This window comes from Anomalospiza imberbis, chromosome 20, assembly GCF_031753505.1.
Source record: "Anomalospiza imberbis isolate Cuckoo-Finch-1a 21T00152 chromosome 20, ASM3175350v1, whole genome shotgun sequence".
Lineage (NCBI taxonomy): Eukaryota > Metazoa > Chordata > Aves > Passeriformes > Viduidae > Anomalospiza > Anomalospiza imberbis.
In genome coordinates this window covers 1,030,434-1,054,981 of record NC_089700.1, presented here as the reverse complement: position 1 = coordinate 1,054,981, position 24,548 = coordinate 1,030,434, and the positions used below count along the sequence as shown (strand labels likewise).

General features: G+C 50.4%; 1 protein-coding gene and 1 long non-coding RNA gene across 7 annotated transcripts in view; one reads left to right on the top strand and one right to left on the bottom strand.

Annotated features, from left to right (window-relative positions):
- The window catches only part of CALN1 (calneuron 1), a 146,573-nt gene that overhangs the window by 20,281 nt on the left and 101,744 nt on the right, over positions 1–24,548 (bottom strand). The window lies entirely within an intron of this gene.
- Positions 2,342–5,668, top strand: LOC137485565 (uncharacterized). Of its 2 annotated transcripts, XR_011005368.1 has the most exons (3): positions 2,517–2,902; positions 4,559–4,780; positions 5,251–5,668. It is a non-coding gene; the product is annotated as an uncharacterized lncRNA (long non-coding RNA). The 2 variants fall into 2 exon arrangements; XR_011005367.1 differs by lacking the exon at positions 5,251–5,668 and having other exon boundaries at positions 2,342–2,902; positions 4,559–5,007.

Below are 24,548 nucleotides of genomic sequence, written 5' to 3'. Positions count from 1 at the left end.
CTATGATGCTGGATATGGGAAATGAGCTTTATGCCACACTGAAATCTCCCTCCCTCACTGATTCCTCCTGACACCAGACCATTCCCCTGGCAATAATCCCCTATTTCTCTTTATCCCACTGGGTCCAGGACCCCACCTGGAGCCTTGTTGATGCCTCCTCTGCTCTGCAGGTACCAATCTATTTTTCTCACCAAATTATGAAATGTGTTAATAAAATCCTGCTCATTCCAACCCTGGAGTCCTCAGCTTCTGCCCCAGCTCTGGAGACGGACATGAACCTTCCACAGTGTGAGCAGGGATATTTTTCTAATAGGAAATGTCACTGATCCATGAAAGTTCTGAGCCCCGAGTTCATTAAAACCTCATTAATTGGAGGCCTAACAGCGAGAGGGAAGGACCTGGCAGCCTGACCCGAGCTGACTGCAGACACTCACCCTGGCAGGGACCAGGGGAAATGGCATTTAGTGATGTGACCAGTTCCATCCCTGGAAGAAGAACCTGTTGTGAGGGACCAGCACCAGCTTTGGGGTGGCCTTTTGCCTGGGAGGGATCTCAATTTCATCAGTCCTTGAGTCCAGTTTTGGTTTCATCAGTCTCTGGGTGCAGTTCCTTTGCAAATGTTACATAATGTTTGTTATTTGCCCAAGAGCCTTGGCTCAATGGCAGCATTTTCATCCCATTCCATCTGCTGGAGAAATTCCTTCTTTTGCAAAATAAAAATTCACTGATTTTGGAGGAGAAAAAGCTGAGGACAGAGGCTGGAATCGATCCTGTGACAGTCAGTGGAAGAAGGACCAGGCTGCAAAGCCAGGCTGTCCTTTGCCTTCACTTCAGCCCTGACCCAGGAACATCTCCAGAGCTCCATTTGCAGAGGACAGTGTCTGCTCAAGTCCAGATGGGATTGTGATCCCTGGGTATTTGGGATCTTAACACATCCATCCTGCTGAGTGAGGGGAGGGGTTGAGCTTGCCAAGGATTTATCTTGAACTTTGTTTGTTGGAACAAATGCAAATCCTGCTGCACACAGTGACCCTGTGGTTTGGGGTCAGGCCTTGTGGTTCCCCCAGCTCTCAGGGGCGGCACACCCTCAGTGCCTGCCTGCAGAGGAGCCCTTTGGAAAGGTCCTGCTCCTTTCCTTGCCTGGGGTCAAGCTCCACCACCAGGTCCAGAAAGTCCTTTTCCCTTTTCCTTGATGACACATGTCAAGTTTTCTGTTCTCCCTGCTCACAACAAGCTGCCTTTCCCTGCAGGAAATCTGTGCTCCCTGGCCAGCTGTTCCAGCTCATCACTCCTGTCATCTCTGGCACTTTTCCTGGCATGCTTCATCCTGCTCTGAAATCCCTCAGGAGAGAGAAATCCACGTCTGCTGAGGCTTTGAGTGGCTCCTTTTCTGCCCCTTTTCTGCCCCGTTTGACACAGCCACACTGAGGGGAAGTTGTGCTTTGCTGCCCTCGGAGTGTCCCCCCCACCTGCTTTGTCATTTCTTGGGCTCCCCCAGTCTTTGCTGCCCTAAGAATCATTTCACAACAGCTGATTTCACCAAGGAGTGGGTGAAGGAAAGCAAAAAGAACAATCTAAAATGCACCGAGAGCTGCTGCTATTTGGTAACTCAGAATCGCTGAATCCCAGAATGGTTTGGGTTGGAAGGGGCTTTAAAATCATCTCCTGCCCTGGGCAGGGACACCTTCAATAGACCAGGCTGCTCCAAGTCTGCTGTTCCATCATCTCCGTGGGCCCTCTGTGACCTGCCCATTTATTGTGGATTAACTTTGCTGTCAGTGCTGGAGCCAGGCTGAAATATCTGCTCTCTACCTGAGTGTGTCAAGTGCACCTGGATTTTATCAGAGAGATAAGGTGAGCAGACTCTGTTATATCTGCCTGGGGTTTAGGCATCAAAAGAGGTCCATTTTTCACTGATTTTCTTTTTTTCCAGTAAAGGCAAATGTGGGTTCTTCAGGGTTTTGGTTTTAGGTTCTTTTGGTGGTTTTTTTGGTTTGTTTTTTTTTTTTTTTTAAATTCCATTTGTATTTTTTCTTTTTTGGCAAAGTGGTCGATTGAATAAAATTCACATTTAGGCAACAAAAGTTCGCAACAGACTCTGCCACCTTCTGTATTACAGCCTTTCTTTCCCTCTGCACACTCTGGTTGGGGAAGCTGGATGTTGTTGATTCTCCAAGGGAAAAGCTGAGAAGAGCTGCAGGGAAAGGAGTCCCTGAGCCCCCAGAACTGGTCTGGGTGTGTGTGTGCACATCCATATCCATATCCATATCCATATCCATATCCATATCCATATCCATATCCATATCCATATCCATATCCATATCCATCAGAACTGATCAAAAGGAAGGCATTGCAAAATATAATTTGAAGCAGTTTGCAGCATTCATGTATAATTTTCAAATTATTTGGGAAGAGAGAAGTTATGAGAGTTGACAAGGCAATGTTATATGCAGTGAGAAGGAATGAAACTTAGTCTTCAATTTATATATTCTGTCAATTAATAAAGGAATGGATATAAATGAGGTGCTCAGGATCTGGGAGAACAAAGGGGAATCTGCTTCTCTCAGAGCTTAAAGAGCCAAATCAACACATGCTGGAGAAGATGGGAAAAGACACTCTGGGAACAGGTGTTAGTGTTAGCTGCTCTTTAGAGGTGCTAATGAAAACTCCCTAAAATGAACGGGATCACAGGGAATCCTGAGGATTCGATAAATTTCCGGGATTTGGCTGTGTAAACCTGACATGCCTCCATCAAGGAAATGTTATCACTCCTCGACTCAGCCCTGCAAACAGCTCCGCTAAATTTCCCTGAGCTAATTGCTCTTTAATAGTTTGTTGTGTGAGCACTCGCTAATTACAAGTCAGGCAGCTTTGTGAAAACACATCTGAAATATTCCTACAGGTGAGTAATGGGTTTGGGGAAGAAAGGGATTTTTGACAGAGTGTGGTTTGTGAGTCTTGGGTGATCAGAAGTCCTGCTTCAAACATCAGCACTAAGGCAGAGCGTTGTTGTCATTAGACATAAATAATTCATCAGGTGAGGAGATCCAGGTAGCTCTGGCCTCTCTCTGGGTGCTGCATTTTAAATTAAAAATAACCCAACTCTTTATGCTGTTGTTTGTTTCTTAATTCTTGCAGGTTCCCCTCAGACTCTGCCATTTGGGCCCAGAGGACACAGAGGTTGTGATCCCAGACTGGAGCGTTCCCACAGCCATGGGGAACAAGAGGAGCAGCAGAATGGGACTGGGAGGGTGACCCAGGGATGTGTGACACTGCTGAGACCCCTCAAACGCTGGGGTCAGCCCTGGGCCCCTCAGGACAATGCAGCCCCTGAGGGGCTGGAGCGTGTCCAGGGAAGGGAGCTGGGAAGGGGCTGGAGCCCCAGGAGCAGCTGAGGCAGCTGGAAAGGGGCTCAGCCTGGAGAAAAGGAGGCTCAGGGGGGACCTTGTGGCTCTGCACAGCTCCTGACAGGAGGGGACAGCCGGGGGGTCGGGCTCTGCTGCCAGGGAACAGGGACAGGAGGAGAGGGAACAGACCCAGGCTGGGCCAGGGGAGGTTTGGATTAGAAAATAGGAAAAATTTCTTCACTGAAAGGGCTGTCCAACAGTGGTGGAATCCCCATTGCTGGGAGTGTCCAAGAAGTGTGGATGTGGCACTTAGGACATGGTTTAGTGGTGACCATGGTGGTGGTGCTGGGTGATAATTGGGCTGTTCCAGCCATCAGCACCCTCGGATTGCCTGGGGGAGCCTTCAAGGCCTTTGCAAACAAATCCCCACAGTGCCCCAACACCACCCGTGGCTCTGACATTCAGATGTGGGGAGGCCAAGACAGAGTCATGAACTGGCTTTATTAAGTCACAGCACGAATTCTCACTGACGAGCTTAGCAAAAAGTAAAATTAAATAAAACAAGTGCTAAAAATGCCAACTCTGTCTACTTTTTTTTCTGGAACAGCCCCAGGCTGGGCCAGGAGAGGCTCAGGGTGGACATCAGCAGGAATTTCCCCATGGGGAAGCATTGTCAAGGATTGGCAGGGGCTGCCCAGGGAGGTTTGGAGTGCCCATCCCTGGAGGTGTCCCCTGGAGGTGGCACTCAGTGCTCTGGGCTGGGGACAAGGTGGGGATGGGGCACAGGGTGGGTTCAGTGATCTTGGAGGCATTTTCCAGTCCCAGTGATCCTGGGATTCTGTGTGGTCCGTGTGCAGCAGCGCCAGGGCTGGTGCTGAGGTTCCTTAGGACACACAACAGCAATCCCAGCAAACCCAAAGGGCAGGAAGTCCCTCCCACCCTTACATTGCATTTCTTTATCTAACTTCAGCCTTGACTGAGACTTCCAGATTGGTGGAATGGGATAAATTCCTGGGAAGATGCAGACTTTGCTAACTACAGAACAAAAGGAAAGGTAGAAGGAATCCCCAGACATCATTAGTCCTGATTGTAATTTATGCAATAAAAATAAAAAGTGATGCCTTAAATTGGAATTTTCTGTTGCCTCTGAGAGGATCAATTGGAGTTTTTATCCCACATTTAGATGCTAATGGTGCAATCCATCACTCCAGGGCCATGCTGGGGCAATGGTGGTGTTTAGAGGTCGATGAGAGGCAAATTCCTGATGAAGTATTGAACACTGGAAGAGGAAACACTGAATATTGGAAGAGGAAATATTGAATGCTGGAAGATGAAGGAGATACAGTGCTGGCTTTCAGAGAACATCAGAGCTCATTTTCTCCACTGGTGGTGGTGCAGCTGTGGGGTCTGGACTGCTGAGGTTCAAGATCAGGGTCTATCACAGCTGCTATTTGCTTATCTCATAGGAAGGAAAAAGAGCATAATGTTCACTTTTAGTACTCCCTAAACTCCATCTCTTTCTTTGGGAAGAAGTTTTCCTCCTGGTGGATGTAATAACCCATGGATGGACACGTGCATGGGCAGATTCAGAGCAGATGTCGGGGGAGAATCCCACCTTCATTGCAGAAGGGAGGAAGAGAGACCTTGAGTGAATAATTTGCCAAGTTATTTTGGGAAGTTCTGTGAACTTCGAGCACATCCAACTTGTGCTGTCAGGAAATTTCACACCTTGCAGGAGAAATGCTCTCCTTGGGCTTGCTCTGAAACTGTCTCCTGTTTCATTTGTACCCTTCCCCAGCTCCAGTCATCACCTTCCCAAATTCTGACATAAAAAAGATAACCCAGTTATCTCTTTCTCCACCTAAGTTTCTTCTTTTTATCCACTTAAGTTTCTTCTTTTTAGCCACCAGAGTTTCCTCTTGAGGAAGCACCTTCTGGAATTGATGATGGTTTCCTCCTCATTAACTTCTCCCATCCCACCATCTCCCTTCCACGACACGGTGGAGCAGATCCCAATGACATCCAAGAACTGAACACACACACCACAAGCTGTTTTTTCCCTATTCCTTTCTCAACCTTCCCCAGTTTTCCACTTGCTGAGGGCTGAGCTAACATTCCCATGGATCTACTAAAAATAACTTCAGGGTCCTATTCCCGAGTGGTGCCAGCCCTCTCTGAGCTCAGGGATGCACATATGGAAAAGGTTTGGTGTCACCCTGTGTTTATTTTGCCATGGAAGGAGGGCACCAGGGATGAGCATCAAGAACAGCATCTTTTGTCTACAGCCCGTGGAGCATCCCAGGTGTTTTCCACATCCTTCTGCCTGTGCCTGTCTCCCAAAAGTGAGGGGAACACAGACCTGGAACCAGCCTGGCCACCACCCCCATGGAGAAATCAGCCACCTTCACCCTGTCCACTGGCTCACAGCTCCCACAGGAGAGCAAACCTGCAGGAGAAGCCCCTGGGCTGGCAGGAAAAGGAGCACAATCCCCATTCTGGTGCAGCTGCCCAGCAACTGGATGAAACTGGAGCCCCACTGGAAATGGCCCTGCTGGTGCCTTGCTCCCTTTCTCCATGCAGTGGTTCCCTTCCCTCAGTGCTCGCTCCTACAGCTGGAATTTTCATTCTCATGGGGCTTTAAGCTGGAAAAGCACCAGTGTCCTCCATCCTCTCCTGTTTAACCCAGGTAGGTGTTTGATAATACTCAACACAGGAATTCACCTCTTCAGGAAAAGCTGCTGTACCAGTGTACCCAAGGAATCTGTCCAGCACCAGCTGGGAACAGCTACAGCCCAAGGAAGCAATGTTAACTGTGACCCGGGAGTCAGGATTCCCACCTTCTCTGTGCACCAGTGCCTAGGGATGTGTCCATAAAATCCCACTGTGAAGAGAAAGCTCTGCCTCAGGATTGCCTCTGGCTTTGGGAGGATCTGGGATGGCTCCAGCCTCAGTTCCTTACCAGGCTGATCCCCCAGCCTGCCTCAGCTGATCCCTGCTGCTCCTAGGGTACCAAATCTGCTTTTGGATCTCAACCTGCCCACTGGGATATAGAGGAGAAACTCCAGAAACTCCACGCTGGCCCTGGAGAAGGAAAGGCTGCTTCTCAAGGAGCTCTTCTCAGTTTGAAACTGTTTCACACTGTGGGGCATGGGCTAGAACAAGAGGAGTTTTAAGGTCCCTTCTTGCCCAAACCATTCAAAGATTCCATTATTTCATGGTTCTGGGATTCCATGATTCCATGATTCCATAATCCTGTGATTCCACAGTTCCATGATTCTATGATGTAGTGATTCCCTGATTCTATGATTTCATGATTCCATAATTCTGTCACTCCATTATTCCATGATTCTGTGGTTCCATGGTTCTGTAGTTACATGATTTCATGATTCAATGAGTCTGTGATTCCAATGTTTTGTGATTCTATGATTCCATGATTTCATGACTCTGTGATCTCATGATTCCATGAATTCATGATTCCATTATTTAATGAACTACATTTTACATTTTGCTTGAATCCAGGGACTGTTGGGCCCAGTGGGTTTTTACATTTTGGAGAATTGTGCCATTTTCCTGCATTTTAAGGGCTGGTGGGAATTACACTGGCAACAACCAAGAAAACCTGATACCACCTGAGGTTTTTTGTCTCCACATGGATTTTTTGTCTCCTTACCCATGGAAATTTGGCTCATTTGAATGGATAACACAGCTCATTGATGTGAACTCATCCCCTTGTCCCTTTGTGTTATTTTATACCATCTCCTGAACCACCCCCTTTGGGACCCCTTTGGTCCCAGGAAAATCCCACTTTCCAAATGTGCAGTTTAATACTTTGGACTGCACATCCAATTTCCCACTGGAAATAAAAGGGAAAACCAACTTGTTTATCAAAGCTTCATTTTGGCAGAGCGTTATCTTCAACTGTTCCACACGAGCTCCAGTTGCTGCCTCAAATTCAGCGTGGGAGGGCTGAGACTCCCCAGACTCCTGCAGCAGGCAGGGAGCACAGCTGCAGCTGAGCTCCAGATGTGCTCCTGCTAAGCCAGACTGGCTGCAAACAGAGGAGAACAAAGAGGGCGGGATTGGGAAGGGATTTTTTTTGTTGGGTGTTATGAAAGTGGAAAATGGATATTATGGATATAAAAGGCAAACATAAAATCATGGAATCAGGAGTGAATGGTGAGTTAATATGTTGAGTTTGTATTTGCAGTGTGTAAGCAAGGAAATAATGGATTGGGTTTAGGAGGGGGGTTGTTTTTATGCCTTTTATTACTGAGGCTGCTTCCCTGCCTGGCAATCCTTCTGAGAACTCCTGACTTCATCCCCAGCTCCACAGGCACAGGAAAACAAAGGAAAGATGGAGGAAATGTCAGCCAAGCAGTAGGAAGAAGCACCCAAATAAGAAAACAAAGCAGCTGAGTGCTTCCCAGGGAGAATGGAGCAGGTCTTCCCATGTGGGAGCCCATGGCCAAGGCTCAGGTAGGAATTAAACACAAATCCAGGTGTCTGCATTGTCTGGGTTATCTGCAATTGTTGAACACACATCCCAGCAATGCATTGGACTACAAGGCTTGGCTCTAAGCAGAATCCAAGGCACAATGGTCACCCCCAAGAGCAAAAAGAGAGGGGCACAAAATCAAATCTGAAAACACAAAACATTTCTTTTCCCCCAGCAACCAATGTTTCCTGGTAAAATGGCAGACTGGAAAAGGGAATAAATGCTCCCTGGGTGCTCCACTGGGAGCAAGGCAAGGTGGCAAATCCATGCTCTGGCTTCTTAGGGTGGAGATCTGGGAAAGGCTCTTCCCCAGAGGGTGCTGGCACTGCCCAGGCTCCCCAGGGAATGGGCACGGCCCCGAGGCTGCCGGAGCTCCAGGAGCTCCCAGGGATGCCCAGGCTGGGATTGTTGGGGTGCCTGTGCAGGGCCAGGGGCTGGGCTGGATGATCCCTGGGGATCCAGCTCAGGATATTCCATGACTCTCCTGGGAGATGGAGAGTGCTGGCTTTGTGCCTCTGGTCAGGCAGAGCTTTGGCCCAGGAACCAGCAGAGCAGGAAAGCAGCAGAAGCTCCTGGGTTTGGAGTGTGCAAAGTCAGCATGGCCCAGCAGCTGCTCCTTTGTGTTATCCCTCCTGATGGCTTCCAAACCAGGGCTTTCAGCAGCCCCTGCTGCTCCCAGCCCTGCTGGAATGCAGAGAAGGTTTTTAGACAAACTCACTTTTCAACAAATCCAGCCTTTATTCCCAGTGTAAGGAAGCTCCAAAGCTCTGCTGGATTAAGTTATTTATAAAATAAATGTAAACACACACAACATTGACAATAATCTTCCATTACCCACTCCACAGGCAGCCTGGAACAATGCACGTGGAGCAGGTGCCCTGTTGCTCTCTGTTCCTATCACTGATAGGACCTGATTTTATGAGGATGAGATTTTGCTCTGAAATGTTTCAGAAACAACTGAGGAACAGATGGGGAAGGAAGCTGCACACAGGCAGCACTAAACCCACCCTATCTGTGCTAAAAGCTCTTGGTGCAAGGAAAAGTGATAAGCACGGGGACATTTTGGGGCAGCAGCAGCTCGAAGGAAGGAATGCAGCAGGTTGGCAAATCAGGCAGGGCTGAGGAGCTGGGAAAAAACCCCACGCTTTGCTGGGATTGAGTAAACCCAGAGGTCCAGAACTTTGGGAAATGTCTTTCTCTGCAGGAAGAAGTTTGCTTGTGATGCTGCCACATGGGGACAACGCGAGTTCTGGGCCAGAGAATTCCAGCTCCGTGGCTGGGATCTCTGGGATCAAACCTGCCTGACCTTCCCACGCTGGGGTGAGGAACTGGGGTAAAAAAAGGGAATCTTCCCTCTGGCACATCCCACTGGCTCAGCTGTTCAGATGCTCCTTAGGGTGACAAACAGAGGTCTGTTGAGTCACTGGCAGGTGGCTCTTCAGGCAGGCTGTGACAGGAGGTTCTGAGCCAGGATGGCCCTGTGGTTCTGATGGTTCTGATGGTTCTGAGACAGGATGGCTCTGAGCCACCCCAGAGCAGGTGACCTCACTCCTGAGCCGTCTCCATCCCAAAGCCATCCCTCCTGGTCCATGCCCTGCCATCCCTCCTGCCCCAGGGGGGTGGCAGCAATAACCCCACATCCCTCGGCATCACAAAGCTCAGCTCCTGTGGGTTTGTTTCCAAGGAACACTGAAAACTGGAGCACCCATTAAACCTGGGAATCACTGCAATTTAATTAAAATTTTATCTTGCTGATCCGATCATATCCTAAAAGCAACCACGAGCTCTGCCTGTGTGATCAGATCAGTTCCTGGGATTTCAGGAGTCCTGCTCCCCTGGCAACTCATCACACCCTGAGACTGAAGGGATGTGAAATTCCTGCTTCCTGCATAAAGATGAAACGTGCAGCACTTGGATTGATTCCTTACAAGCCAGAGGAGAAAGGGAATGAGGGAAACAGAGAAACCAGAGCAGTGGCAGTGGATGTGCCCAGGTACAGGCTCTGCCACAGACAGGAGAGGCTGTCTTGGAGCCCCAAGTCTGTTCTGCTTGGAAAAAAGGGGGATTTCTATTCATTGTGTGCCGCATCCAAAGGAGAGTTTGAATCACGGGGGCTGCAAACCCCAGCGTGGGCAAACCTGTGCCTCTGCTGAGGGGAAGACTTGAAAAGATTGCTAATTAAAGCCATTAACTGACTTCTCCCCTGAGCTGAGTGGAAATAACTTCCCAAAGCCCAGGCTCCTGCTCCCTCTGTGCTGAGGATCAGCAATTCCAGCAGGGAAGGAAGTGATCAGCAGATCCCTCTCCTCTGACAGCTGAGTTCATTCCTCAGGCAGAGCTGCCCCTGGGATTCTGCTCCGTGCTGGGTATCTGGCAGGGAATGCTGGTGGAGAGATTCACTCCCTGATCCAGCCTTTTGTCACCTTCCAGGTGCCCCAGGGGTGCTCTGCCTGCACAACAGTGGCTCTGTCACCTCTTCAGGTGGGGTCTGCCCTCAAGCAGGGGTTGATCTTCATCCCCACAGACTGAAAATCTGATTTTCTGGGAAATATTTCCATCTTAGGTACCTTCCCCTGCTCTAAAGAGAACAGAGACTTATGAATCACTGGGTTCATCATGTTGAAAGAATGTGACTTTTTATTGTCAGTGATATTTGAAGTGTTTAAAGTTTGAACATGTCTTGTTCATGCTAAAAGGGAATGGGACTTCATCATCCCTCACCCACGGTGACCTGCACAATGAGAGGGAATGCTGCTGCCTCCTCAGAGTCACTGCAATTATCATTGCCCAAAAGATTCTCCAGTTTGGCAGAACTGGCTAAAAACAATGGGCTGAAAGCACCCTGACACTGCCCACTGACTGGGGAGTGGTTTCAGTCAATGCTAAATCAAGGTGTCATTTATTGCTATGAACCAGCAATTCAGCAGCTCCTGAAATCCCATTCCACATCTCCAGTATCCAGGTTCTCCTCCTCAGATTCCCATTTCAGTGATAGGTTCAGTTTCAGTCAATGCTAAATCAAGGTGTCATTTATTGCTATGAACCAGCAATTCAGCAGCTCCTGAAATCCCATTCCACATCTCCAGTATCCAGGCTCTCCTCCTCAGATTCCCATTTCAGTGATAGGTTCAGATGGATGGATCGATTTGTGTTTGATGTTCTCCTCTATCTCCTTCCTGCCCTTTACTTTGGCTTTAGGTTGGACTTGATGATCTCAAAGGTCTTTTCCAACCTTAATGATTCTCTAATTATAAACAAGAAATGTTTCCATCCCTGCAGTGAGCTGAGGCTTTGACCTCTGCAGCTTTTCAGATGCAACACCAGTGATCCAAGCCCTCATAATCAGGGATTTTATTTATTCCTAGCCACAGAAAAGCTTTCTCAATGGAATTCCAGATCCCATTTTCTGGGCAATTCATTAGTTGGGATGTGGTGGCTGCACCTGCTTGGGGTTTGTGCTTAAAGAGAGGGGCAGGTTGTTTGAAATGAGCTCTCTGCACATCCAGTGTGAGCACAGCAGGAGCTGCTGATTGTCCAGAGCTGTGTCCTGCTTCCCAGAGTCAGGGAATCATGGAATCACAGAATCAGGGAATAACAGAATCACAGAATCATGGAATTTGTACATCTCAGTGAAGCTGGGGCTGCCCCTGGATCCCTGGAAGTGTCCAAGGCCAGGCTGGATGGGGCTGGGAGCACTCTGGGATAGAGGAAGAGGCTGGACAAGGTGGGCTTTAAGATCCCTTCCACCCCAAACCATTCCATGATTCCTGGGATCTCCTCTTTCCCCCTTTTTTAGTGAAGGAATTAAGGAAGATTCCAAGACCTGGCCTGATGAAGCTGCAGCAGTGTCTGGTCCAGAGCCATCAGCAGCAGCACACTGTGTCACCAGCAGTGGCAACCACCAGGGGCTCCTGGGGTGAAGAGCCATCATGGGGACAGGTGACAGCCAGGACAGGAGTGTCCCCAGCCCCTGTGTGACCAGAGGAGCCCTGGCCATGGCAGAGAGGGCACAGAGGGTGAGGGGGCACTGCAGCCCGCCCCAGCAGCCCCCCAAAGCACTGCTACCCCACAATGACCCGGGAGTGACAAAAGGCCACCTGAAGGCTTAGCCGGGACTTCACTCAGCCTCCCCAGGCCCTCTGCCAGCAGCTGAGGGCTGGGGGAGCAGCGCTGCCTGCCCAGGGAGCTCCTGCTGCTCACACCAGCTGGGACCCGGAGCAGGGACCGGCTCGAGGCCGGCATTTTGCTGTGCAGGTGCTGAGCGAACCGACTGCAGCTTTAATTGCAGGAGCAATTAAAGTCTATCAAATGGCACATGGAGGCTCTGAAAGCAGCCACAGGCAGGTGGGATAATGTAAATTATCCTGGGCAGGTTTAAGGTCTCTTAACAAGGTCTGTGATGACCTTGGTGAGTAAAGACTGGGATGTTTCTGGTGTTGTGGAAAAGACACTTTCAGGGAAGTTCAGTTCAGAGCTTTTCCAGTTTCACATTCAGAAAACAAGAATAAATATGATAACGTGATAGCAATAAATATAATAAAGTTACCACACTACCCACAAATTTCTGAGATGTAACAAACTCCCCACCACAGAAGTCGTCAACTCTTGTTGCAATTCAATTTTTAATATCATCCATATGTCTCCTGTGCCCCTGGAGGAGGACAGAACACTTCCAGGGTGTTTCCTCCTGCAGATTCCAGGTCTTGTTTTCTATAAATCCGATTATTCTTGCCTTGTTTTCCTCTGCTGTGAGATGGGGCAGCAGCTCCGTGCCGAGCAGGGGCACTGTGTCAGGGCTGAGAGCTAAAGTCAGCACTGATTATCCAACACCCGGAAAAGAGCTGGGCTGGAAGTGGAGAGGATTAGAATCATTCCTGGTGCATTTTAATGGCCTTTAATCAGCCACTCCATGCTGATTACTGAACGTTTCCTCTGAGGGTGCATGGCTGGGATGGATTGGGGTTTAGCTGCCCTAATTGAATTCCTGCTCAGCAATCAGCGCTCAGCTGGCTCCAGAGCCATGCAGGTGGGGAAAGGAGAGGATTCCTCAGGGCTGGGGGCTCTCCCAGCCCTCTGTCTGTGCCTTCTCCCATTGCTCCTTCCCTGTCCTGGCAGAGCCCTGCTGGCCCCTGGCTGTGGGAAAGGAACAAAATTCCTCCCTGGGAGGGTGGGCAGGCCCGGGCACAGGGTGCCCAGAGCAGCTGGGGCTGCCCCTGGATCCCTGGCAGTGCCCAAGGCCAGGCTGGACAGGGCTTGGAGCAGCCTGGGGCAGTGGGAGGTGTCCCTGCCATGGCAGGGGTGGGATGGGATGGGCTGCAAGGTGCCTCCAACCCAACCCATTCTGGGGTTCTGTGAATAATGAACGCTCTCGGAGAGGGAGGGGTGGTTGGCAAAGCAGACCAGGCTGCCAGAGGAGTGATCATCCTTCAGGACATGGATCTTGATCATCCTTAAGCCAGGGAGATATGGGGGAAATTTGGAGAGAAAGTCACCACTGCCAGAAGAAGAAAGGCTGGCCTTGGGCACTGCCAGGGATCCAGGGGCAGCCACAGCTGCTCTGGGCACCCTGTGCCAGGGCCTGCCCACCCTCCCAGGGAACAATTCCTGCCCAATATCCCACCCATCCCTGCCCTCTGGCACTGGGAAGCCACAGTACTGGGGTACTACTATGGAAGTACCTTTACAAGCCAGGTTTGCAGGTCCCTGTCACCAGCCCTGGGGACACATGCCCCAGTTCAGTGCATTTCAGTGTCAGCCTGGCCACGTGTGACAACCCCACGGTCACACAGGACAAACTGCTCTGAGCTACAGAAATGCAAAACCCCACATCAAAGTCATTTTCCTTTGGCCCAGTCCTCCATTTTCTGTTCCAAATGATACAAGAGAAACCCCGTTTGATTTGTTTGCTGAGAAACAGGCCCCAGATAAATGAGGGTGTTGTGCCGCTGCTGAGTGAAACACATTTTAAACCCGCTGATGAAAACCAGGCACATATTCAGGAAAAACAGGGCAGGAATTCTGGGTCTAACAGCAATTTCAAAGCCTTTGATCAAAGTCCCACTTGGGTAAAAACTGAGGGCAATTTGAAGGGAATTGGATTCACAAAAATGTGTTGGTTATTCCCAATCCTCAGTGTAAATATTCTCTGAGGTATCACACACCTACCCGAAATGAAAAGCCCAATTCAGCGCAGGAGGAAGGAGCACAGCACAAGCACAGCAGGCTCAGCTTTTCCCTTCATTCCCAAGATCCTCATCTTGGGAGATTTATGCCAGTATTTCCCTGCTCAGCATGAATCAAGATGTGAACCAAAACACAAACCTAAAATCTAAATCGAAATCTTCCCAACAAGCTGAGATCACACCTAAAGGTTTGGCTCGGGGTACCAGGACACGTCCCCTGCCAGCCCCAGAGTGGGTTGGGAGCAGTTTTGGCACAGTTTAGGAGCAGTTCAGGAGCTGCTCTGGGCCACTTCAGCCCTGTCCCACACCAGTTTGCCTGTTCCCTACCCAGCTCTGCTCTGAGCCACATCCAGCACTGATCTGCTGGGGTTTGTTCCCAGAGCAAGTTTAACCTCAGATCAAAATTAAACTGAGCCCCCATGTTCCACAGGAAGTCTAGGCAAGCTCAGAAGGGGCTGAAGGTGACAAAGACTCAGCTGGCTCAGGGACAGCAGGACAGAGGCGAGGCTTCTCTCCATCCCCTCCTCGCAGGGCTTTGTTCTCTTTCTCTGGAAGTTCACAAAACAATCCTGGGCAAGAGGTTTTATTTTCCACGCCTATCCTGAGCTGAACCAGCAGTTTCTGGGAGGTTTATCTTCATTTGATTCTGTTATTAAAATAAATTCCAATTTTGTCCTGAAAATGCCCTTGAAATGGAGAACTTTCGAATGGCAGTAGGAAAAAGAGGTGCAGTCTGCTGGAATATCCACACAGAGGGTTTTGAGCATGAGTTCAGCAGAGCTTTCCTGCCCGTGTTAAAAATGTGGCATTGGAAAATGCCAGGACAAGGCTGACATAGCAAAAGGAAGCCAACATTGGGGAATAGATAAATTTAACAAAAATCTGGAATCCCAGAATGGTTTGGGTGGGAGGGACCTTAAATCCCATCCCACCCCTGCCAGGGTAGGGACCCCTCCCACTGTCCCAGGCTGCTCCCAGCCCCATCCAGCCTGGCCTTGGGCACTGCCAGGGATCCAGGGGCAGCCACAGCTGCTCTGGGCACCCTGTGCCAGGGCCTGCCCACCCTCCCAGGGAACAATTCCTGCCCAATATCCCACCTAACCCTGCCCTCTGGTACTAGAATCCTGGATAATTTTGTGAAAGCATGCACCCACACACCAGCGGGCCATAAAGTAAATATTTATATTGCTTCAATTGTCTTTATACAAAGGACACCAGTGCTGGAAGCTGAGGTTCACAGATTTATCCTCACAGGGATAAGAGTCGCTGACATCCCTGGAATGTGGCACTTGCACCCAGCCTGGCTGCCTCCCTGACATCTCTGCTCGGGCTCTGCTCCTTTCAGATGCAGATGTTTGTTTTGTGACAGATGAGCAATGCGATGGGTGACTCTCAATTAAAAGGCAAATATCCTGTATATATGTTAGGAGAAGTTTTACAGATTTATAGTTGTGTTTTACCCCCTTGTGCTGTTATCAGGGGTGCCTGGGTTTGGGACATTTGGGAGGGTCGCTCGTTACCATGGCAACAGCTGACCCCAGTCAGGATGTCAGGAAGTGATCTCCAGCACTGGACAGAGCAGGAGGAGTCGATGGACAGAACTTTGGGAGGGACCAAAGGGTTAAAAGGTGAAACCTCCATGGTGTGGGTGAGCACATGGTGATAGAATCCTTTGCCCCCAGCGCTGTAATGTTTTCTCTATTCAGTCTTCTGTCGTATTTTTGATAAGGTTTAATAAACCTTTTAAATTTTTAGAAGTGAGTATCATTTCTCTCCTTTGTCTCTCTATTGCTCTGTCACTCCCCGAGTTTGAGGGCACTGGAGCTGCAGGGGCACAGGGGGAGCAGCTGGAGTGACAGGGACATGTTTGATAATGATCCCCTGGGCAGGGGACCCCCGGGGGAACATCGAACCAACCCCCAGCAGGGGCAGGAGCAGATGAAAAACATGCAGATCACTGTCAGGGGATGATTCCCACATCCCTTCCCCAGGGAAGGCAGCAGCTCCCACTCCCTGCTCAAACCCTTCCCTAAGCCCCACCTTGCTGGGTGATCCCGAGGGTTGGCTCTGCTCAGAGTAGGAAATTTGGACACTAAAATCCATCTCTGGAGGGAACGGCAGCCTTATTGTGGCTCATTGTGAGCAGAGATCTTCCCCTTGGGTGCCAGATCTGCTTATTCACACTCCAAAATGATAAAAATCAGTTCTGAACACTTCCCACTGAGCTCACACAAATATTGGATCCTTGTACAGCTCCCTCAGGTTGCTCTGGGCTCCTGCTGTGGCTACATTCTTTTAACTGAGTAAATGTATTGGATCACAGAATCATTTATTCTAATGACCCCTTGATAGAGTTGTGTACTCAACAGCAAAAATAACAAAACAAATATCTGTACACCGCATCAACACTGCCAGCTCTGGAGGCTGCAGCCACCTCAGAGCACAGATTTCTGTCTCTGTCAGCACAAAAATAACCCCAAACCTCCTCAGACAGAGAAATGATGGTGCAGAAAACACCCAGACAAAGAAACGGGTTCTGAGTGAAGTGGTAAATTAATTTAAAGAAAAATCCTCAAGGAATTTCTCTTGAAGATCCACATTGTTCCATTCACTTGGTAAAACTGCATTAGGGATCTGCTGGGAATTTTGCTGATAAATTCAGAGCCTGAGAAGGATCTGCCTGGCATTGGTGCAGTGATGTGAGATGGTCACAGCACCACGAACACCCTCAATCCCTGCACATCACCCAAGAGCCCAGAAATTACTGACAAAAAACTCCAAACTGAAGTTAAAAAAAAGAAAAAAAACTGAAGTTAAAAAAATCCCAAACTGAAATAAAAACCTCCAAACTGAAGCACAACCCCACTGGCAGCACTGGTGGCACAAGTGCCTGGAGAAATCAGGGCAAGATCCCAAAGGAAGGGGAGGGAGGGGGCCCAGCCCCTGTCCCACCTCCTGCCAGCAGCAGAGGGGCCCGGGGGACAGGGCAGGATGGAGCTGAGCCTGCAGGACACCCAGGCCATCTCCACCTCCTCAGCAGGGATGGCCAGGCCCATCTCCACCCTGGTGGCCACAGGAATGTCCCCATCCCGGCAGTAGCTCATGACAGCTGGGCCTGAGCAACTCTGTGAGGGCCACCAGTGGTGGGACAGCTGTCCCACAGAGGTGACAGCTGGATGAGCATGGCGAGGCAGAGGGGACACCTCTCTTCTCCACGGGCACTTCCAAACTGCTCCTAGCGCCTCTGCAGGGGCAGAAGCTCAGCCCCGGGTGGCCGTGGCAGGAGCTGTGTGCAGGAGACACCTGGAGAGCATCACAAACACCCAGGGGTCACTCAGGGCCTGGAACCTCCCGGGGGTTCTTTCAGAATCCCAGAAGAGTTCGAGTTGGAGGGACCTTCAAAGCCATCCCATTCCAACCCCAACACCTTTCCACCAGCCTGGGGTGCTCCAAGCCCCAGTGTCCAGCCTGGCCTTGGGCACTACCAGAGATGGGGCAGCCACGGCTGCTCTGGGCACCCTGTGCCAGGGCTTTGGTGCCAGGTTCCAGGTGTGCCTGAAATCTGGGATACACACTGGGAAAATGCGAGTTACCCGCTGGGCTGCAGGGATTCCCTGGCAGTCAGGGCCTGCAGGCCTTTCCTCCCCTCATCCTGAGGAGCTCCAGCACTCCCCACCCCCAGCACTGGGATCTTTGCAGCTTCTTCATTTACATTTTTCCAAAGGTCTTTATTTTGTTTCCTTTTTTTTTTTTTTTTTAAGCAGGTAATTTATTTTTTTAGATTTTCTTTCACAGAAAAGGTCATTTTCTTCCTAACACATTTCTTTGTTGCAATCAGTTGCCAACGCCTCGAGGTTTCTGCTTGTTTATGAGCGATGGAGTGTCTATTTTCCTGGCTTTCCATCTTTTTCAAGCCTTAGTTCAGTTTCCCTGATATTCTTACTCCACTGAATGCCAGAGTTTGGAGGCAGGGCAATGTGTAGATTTCTATCTCACCGTGAGGATTCTTAAAAAAAAAAAAAAGAAGAAATAAACAGGCCAAGTCTGTTTTAAATTCCCAGTCTCAGACCTCCATGAAAATCAGACTTTCCTTTGAGTGAATTAAGATTTCCCTCAACAAAATTCCTGCAGTGCAGTGAGAGATGATTTTATTACAGGAATGGGAAGAATCCAGGGAAGCCAAAGGCAGGGTCTGGCAGGATTGGAGCTCCTCCCATGTAATTTCCTCTGTGCAGAGAGGAGGGATGGATGGATGGATGGATGGATGGATGGATGGATGGATGGATGGATGGATGGATGGATGAGGGATGGATGGATGGATGGATGGATGGATGGATGGATGATGGATGGATGGATGATGGATGGATGGATGGATGGATGGATGGATGATGGATGGATGGATGGATGGATGGATGATGGATGGATGATGGATGGATGGATGGATGATGGATGGATGGATGGATGGATGGATGGATGATGGATGGATGGATGGATGGATGATGGATGGATGGATGATGGATGGATGATGGATGGATGGATGATGGATGGATGGATGGATGGATGGATGGATGGATGGATGGATGATGGATGGATGGATGGATGGATGATGGATGGATGATGGATGGATGGATGGATGATGGATGGATGGATGGATGGATGATGGATGGATGGATGGATGGATGGATGATGGATGGATGGATGATGGATGGATGATGGATGGATGGTGGATGGATGGATGGATGGATGATGGATGGATGGATGGATGGATGATGGATGGATGATGGATGGATGATGGATGGATGGATGGATGGATGGATGATGGATGGATGGATGATGGATGGATGATGGATGGATGGTGGATGGATGGATGGATGGATGATGGATGGATGGATGATGGATGGATGATGGATGGATGGATGGATGGATGGATGGATGATTGATGGATGGATGGATGGATGGATGGATGGATGGATGGATGGATGGATGATGGATGGATGATGGATGGATGATGGATGGATGATTGATGGATGGATGGATGGATGGATGGATGGATGGATGGATGGATGATGGATGGATGATCCTGAGATCTGGATTGGGTTTTAAGGCTGGGTGGATCCTCCTCTCTGGCAGAAACTTATTCCTGACACTGGGAGTGAGGGGATTTGGGATTTGCCCTGAAAGTCCCCTGCCTGAAACTCATCACCTCTGCTCCATCACCCAGAGGCTTTTCCAAAGGAAAAATGATCCCGCTTCCCAAAAAAACAGCATGAGGGGTGGATCCCTGTCCTCAGGGTTGCTGGGGATTCAGATCCCCTCAGGAAGGAGTCCACAAAAAGCCAGGAAGCCTCTCCCAGCCCTGTGCCATGCACCCCTCAAGTGATGCTCACACACATTCACCTTTCCTACAGACTGCTCCTGACACTTCCAAGTGAATCCCTGAGAAATTCACAGCACAATTCCTATTTCACACACCAGGCAAGAGAAAAAAAAAAAAAACAACTCCCCAAAAAAAAGCCCTGGGGCTGCAGACTGAGTTTATAAATAAACTGGCACAGAAAGTAGAACCTCTGGACCATGACAGCTGCTGGAGGAAGTGTCCCTGAGTGCTGCAGAGGGTGCACAGAGCCCAGTCACACCTTCCAGGGCAGCCAGAGATCCTGAACCCGGCAGGCAGGAACCCTTTGGAGATCAACTGCCTGCTTTAAACGGGTTCTGAACCAAAGCTGCAGAGCATTTCTGATGCCTAAATGTGCTGCTTGAAGCTCAAAACCACAGCTGGACAAGGAAATCCTGCTTTTCTCCTGCTTTGCTGCTTCCAAAACTTTGCCATCTCCAGTGTCTCCAGTGCTGAGCTCTAAACTCGGCCCTGGAGGTTTGGGAGGGTGGATTTTGTTGCAGGGAAAATGTGGGGGTGGAAAGGAGGTCTCTTCACAGGCAGGTGAATGTGAGGCTTGCCAGAATTGCTGTGGTGGATTCATCCAGGGCTCCAGGGGCGTGACAGGGGCACTGTGCCACCACGGGCCACGGCATGAAGCCCTGCAGTGCTCACATCTGCTCCAGCTGTGCCAGCACATCTGGACACAGGCCTAGGCACAGGGAGCAGGCAGTGTCTGAAGATGGATTCATCCCTGCACGGGCTCAGCTCTCCCTGTGCTGCCACAAATCCACGGAGAGCAACAGGGCAATAATGTCCTGGCAGCAAAGGGAGGTTCAGTGAGGCAGCAGAGCTGTTCCCCTTCCACTGATAACAGCACCCCGGGGCTGGAACTTAAACCAAAAAGGCCTTGAAAGCCTGGCTGGGACCCATGATGTGACATTTAGCTGTCCCCAGTGCACACAGCTCCACCTGAACCACTTCCCTCCACATTTTTTGTACCAAATGCAGTAAACATGGCACTTCTGAAGCACAATTTATCCCTTCCTGAGGCTGATGCCCAAAGCAGATCCCATGAATTGTACCCTGGAAGTGGCTGCTTCCCTCTGATAGCTCTAGGACACTCTGGGACACTCTGTGAGTGTCCCAGGTTATCTGGGATGAGCTAAAGGACACCCTGGGAGAGTCCCAGGATATTTGGGATGAGCTGAAGGACACTCTGGGAGAGTCCCAGGATATTTGGGATGAGCTGAAGGACACTCTGGGAGAGTCCCAGGATATTTGGGATGAGCTGAAGGACACTGAACAGTGTCCCGGGTTTTTTGGGATCAACTTCACACCAGTCACCTGCAACCTCCCATGGAAAATCTCACCTTTTAAATATGGATGTGAGGAAACCATGACCTAAACTGCAGGAGCAGCTGTGGCAGGAGATTTAATTCCTGAAATTAGGATATGATCAGGATGCTTGAGTTCAGGGGCACTGGTGAACACAGTGACCACAGCTGGGTGTCCCAAGAAAGGTCTCTGCCTTGGCTGCCAGTTCACATTGCAGTGGTGGTGCAGGATAATCAATGCGAAGGTTTCCAACCTCTCCTTTACTTTTCCAGCTGGGAAAACCCAAGAAATGGTGGATATTTTTAAAGTACTGATTTTTTTTCCCATGGACATAATTTGAACATATCTCAGGTTCAACAATCAAAAAGTGCTGCCCAGAATGAGGTGGTGCTGTGGGATGATTTGTTTGGTGGAGGAGGATTTGGGGAGGTGTTCCTGGTGCAATGGTCCTGCCCCAGTTCTCCATCTTTGGCCCCATCCATCAAATTTCCACCCAAACTTTCAGATGCATTTTCTGATTTAAACCCCGGAGCAGCCACCCAGAGGGAGGGCACTGGATCTACGAATCACAGAGATGTGGAATGGATTGGCTTGGAGGGACCTTAAAGCTCGTGTCATTCCCCCCCTGCCATGGCAGGGACACCTTCCATGACCTCAGAGTGCTCCAAGCCCTGTCCAGCCTGGGCTTGGGCACTGCCAGGGATCCAGGGGCAGCCACAGCTGCTCTGGGCACCCTGTGCCAGGGCCTGCCCACCCTCTGAGGAAAGAATTCCTTCCCAATCTCTTACCTCTCTTCCTCCCCAGCAGTCGATTTGAGAAGGTTCTTTTAAAAGCTGACACAGCAGCTCCTGAAATCCAGGAGTCGAGATTTCTGCAGCAGAGCAGCTCAGCACCAGCAAAAAATTCTGGTGCAAGATGTAAAATGTCCCATCCTGTGGTTTTACAACATCCTGCACCTGCCCAGAGGGGCTGCACTGCCTCTGGAGGAGGAGGAGAGGGAGGAAGGGCTGACCCCAAAGGGGCACCTGGATCTGTTCCCACATCAAATTGGACACAGACACAAACAATTCCTCTGCAGCAAGGCTCATTTGCCATCATCAGATTAACTCCTCTGCAGGGACAGGAGGAGAAACTCACACACAGGAAGCAACCGCAGCAGGTTTATCTCTGAACTCCATAAAGAAAAATCCCTCTCCAGGCAAAACCATCTTTGGAGACAGCCCCAACACAGCCTCTCATTCCCTGCTCCCTCACTCCCTCTCCCTGCCCTGCCCCGTGCCAGGCCATTCCCTCCCATTTTCCCCTCCATTTCACTCTATTAAGGCACTAATTGATTGACCAGATCAGCAGAGCCCAGATCTGTCCCCTGGGACTCTCCTGCATTCCCAGCTGCACACGGGATTAGGGACGGGCACAGCAGGAAACCTCTGTGCCCATGCTGGGCTGGGAGGGGAACCTCGTGTCCCACGCAGCCGTGTCCCTCTGCTGTCCCGTGTCCCCCCCAGCGCTGATCCCCCTTCCCCTCGCTGAATTCCCTCCCCAGCCAGCCCCAAATGCACCCCCGTTTTCCAGGGAGCAAAGTGGCCTTTGGGGGTGCAGCTCAGAGTCAGGAGTCCCTGCTGTCCTTGCCTGTCCTGCCTGTCCCTGGCCTGTCCTGCCTGTCCCTGCCTGTCCCTGCCTGTCCCCACTGTCCCTGCCTGTCCCTGCCTGACCCTGCCTGTCCTTGCTGTCCCTGCTGTCCCAGGCCTGACCCTGCCTGTCCTTGCTGTCCCTGCCTGTCCCTGCCTGTCCTTGCTGTCCCTGCTGTCCCAGGCCTGACCCTGCCTGTCCTTGCTGTCCCTGCCTGTCCTTGCTGTCCCTGCCTGTCCCTGCCTGACCCTGCCTGTCCTTGCTGTCCCTGCCTGTCCCTGCCTGACCCTGCCTGTCCTTGCTGTCCCTGCCTGTCCCTGCCTGTCCCTGCCTGTCCTTGCTGTCCCTGGCCTGTCCCTGCACATCCCTGCCTGTCCCTGCTGTCCCTGCCTGTCCTTGCTGTCCCTGGCCTGTCCCTGCACATCCCTGCCTGTCCCTGCACATCCTTGCCTGTCCCTTCTGTCCCAGGCCTGTCCCTGCCTGTCCTTGCTGTCCCTGCCTGTCCCTGCTGTCCCTGCCTGTCCTTGCCTGTCCCTGCCTGTCCCTGCTGTCCCTGCTGTCCCTGGCCTGTCCCTTCTGTCCCTGGCCTGTCCTTGCTGTCCCTGCCTGTCCCCACTGTCCCTGCCTGTCCCCACTGTCCCTGCACATCCCTCCCTCCTCACACAGGGATGCTGTTGGATTTTTTGCCATTCCTACTCACCCATCAAGGATCATATACCCCAGGATATCCCTCCCCCTACCAAAAGTCTGTGAGAGCCTGGAGAAAGGAAAAGGTTCCCCCAAACCCAGAGAACATGAACAGCTGCTGAGCTGTTCCATTTGCAGGACTGGTGGAGTCCAAAATGCAAAGAGCTCTCAGAACTTTGGGCCTGTAAACCAAAGTTTAAGATTAAACACAGGATTTAATCTGAGACCTTGGAAAAGGCTTCCAAACTTAGGTGCTACAAGCAAGAATGTGGATTTATAGTTTAAAGCAGAGACACATTAAGCTAAGTAAAGGAATGTTTAGAGTTTAAGATATAGAAAAAATAAAAGTAGTTCCAGAGGTAAACAAGGAGTTTAGAATGCAGTACTGTAGGTTTGTGTGTCATAACATCATTGGCTGAGAAAGCTGACACTGTAGCATGGGTCCATAAGATGGAATATTTAAGGATTGGGTCAAAAACATAAATATTCTTGTTGGCAGTGTTTTGTTGGTCAATAACTCCTTAAAAAGTCTTGTAACTAGGGGTCTTGTGACCTTCTGAGCCATGCAGTAAAGATGTGAGCCAAGCTCACCCTTCCTGCCTGTGTAGAAGATAAGAAAGTAAACTGCATCATCAAAACCAGCTCCGAGGTCGGTCTCGAATTCCTTCCAAAATTCCCCACAAGTAAATTATCACACAGGACCTGCCTCCTCAAACCTGCAGAGACATCCCAACAGTGAGAAATGAGAGCTCTGGGCAGTATCTCCCCATTGGAATTCTGCTCCTCGTGCTCCTGCAAAGCAGCTTTGTTTATCCGCAGATGCCCGGGCTGCTCCTGATGGGATGAACAGGCACCGTGGCTGAGAGGATGACCCAGCCCTGTCCCCTCATGCCAGACAAAGCCCCAGATATCCTTCCTGAAATCCCCTGCAGCCTCCGTGTGCACACAGCAAAGGGAAAAAGGGGGAAATTAATCAGGCAGTGCTTTGGCTCTCAGCTGGTCAGGTACAAAGTGTTGGCTTTTCCAAACCACCTCATCAGTGCTGTGGGCACAGAATTTCTCCTGCACCCGAAGCAGATGCAGCCCTGTTGTTTAACAATGCCACTTGTCCTGACTTCCCAAAGCATTTCAGCCACCCCAGAGAGGTTCATTCCATTAGAAACCTCTCATCCAGGGCTGTTATTCCCTCTGGGCCCCAGGGCCTGGAGTTCCCTCACATTCCACCCCCAAAGGAAGTGTTTAACCCTGGAGCCTGGAGGTCTTTACCCTTAGAAATGAGCTTGGCAAAGACATCCCAGCATGGGGAGGGCTGGAGGGCAGCTGCTTGGATGGGGAGGGGAAGGCACTTTCTGGATGCCCACAGGTTCCTCTCTCCCATGGGACTGACTGAGGAAGCTTTGGGGTGATGTTTCATGGTGGCACTGCCCAGCCAGGTGCCCCTTTTGCCCCATCCTTGCCCCCCAGCCCTAGGCACAGCCACAGCCTTGTGGGCACCA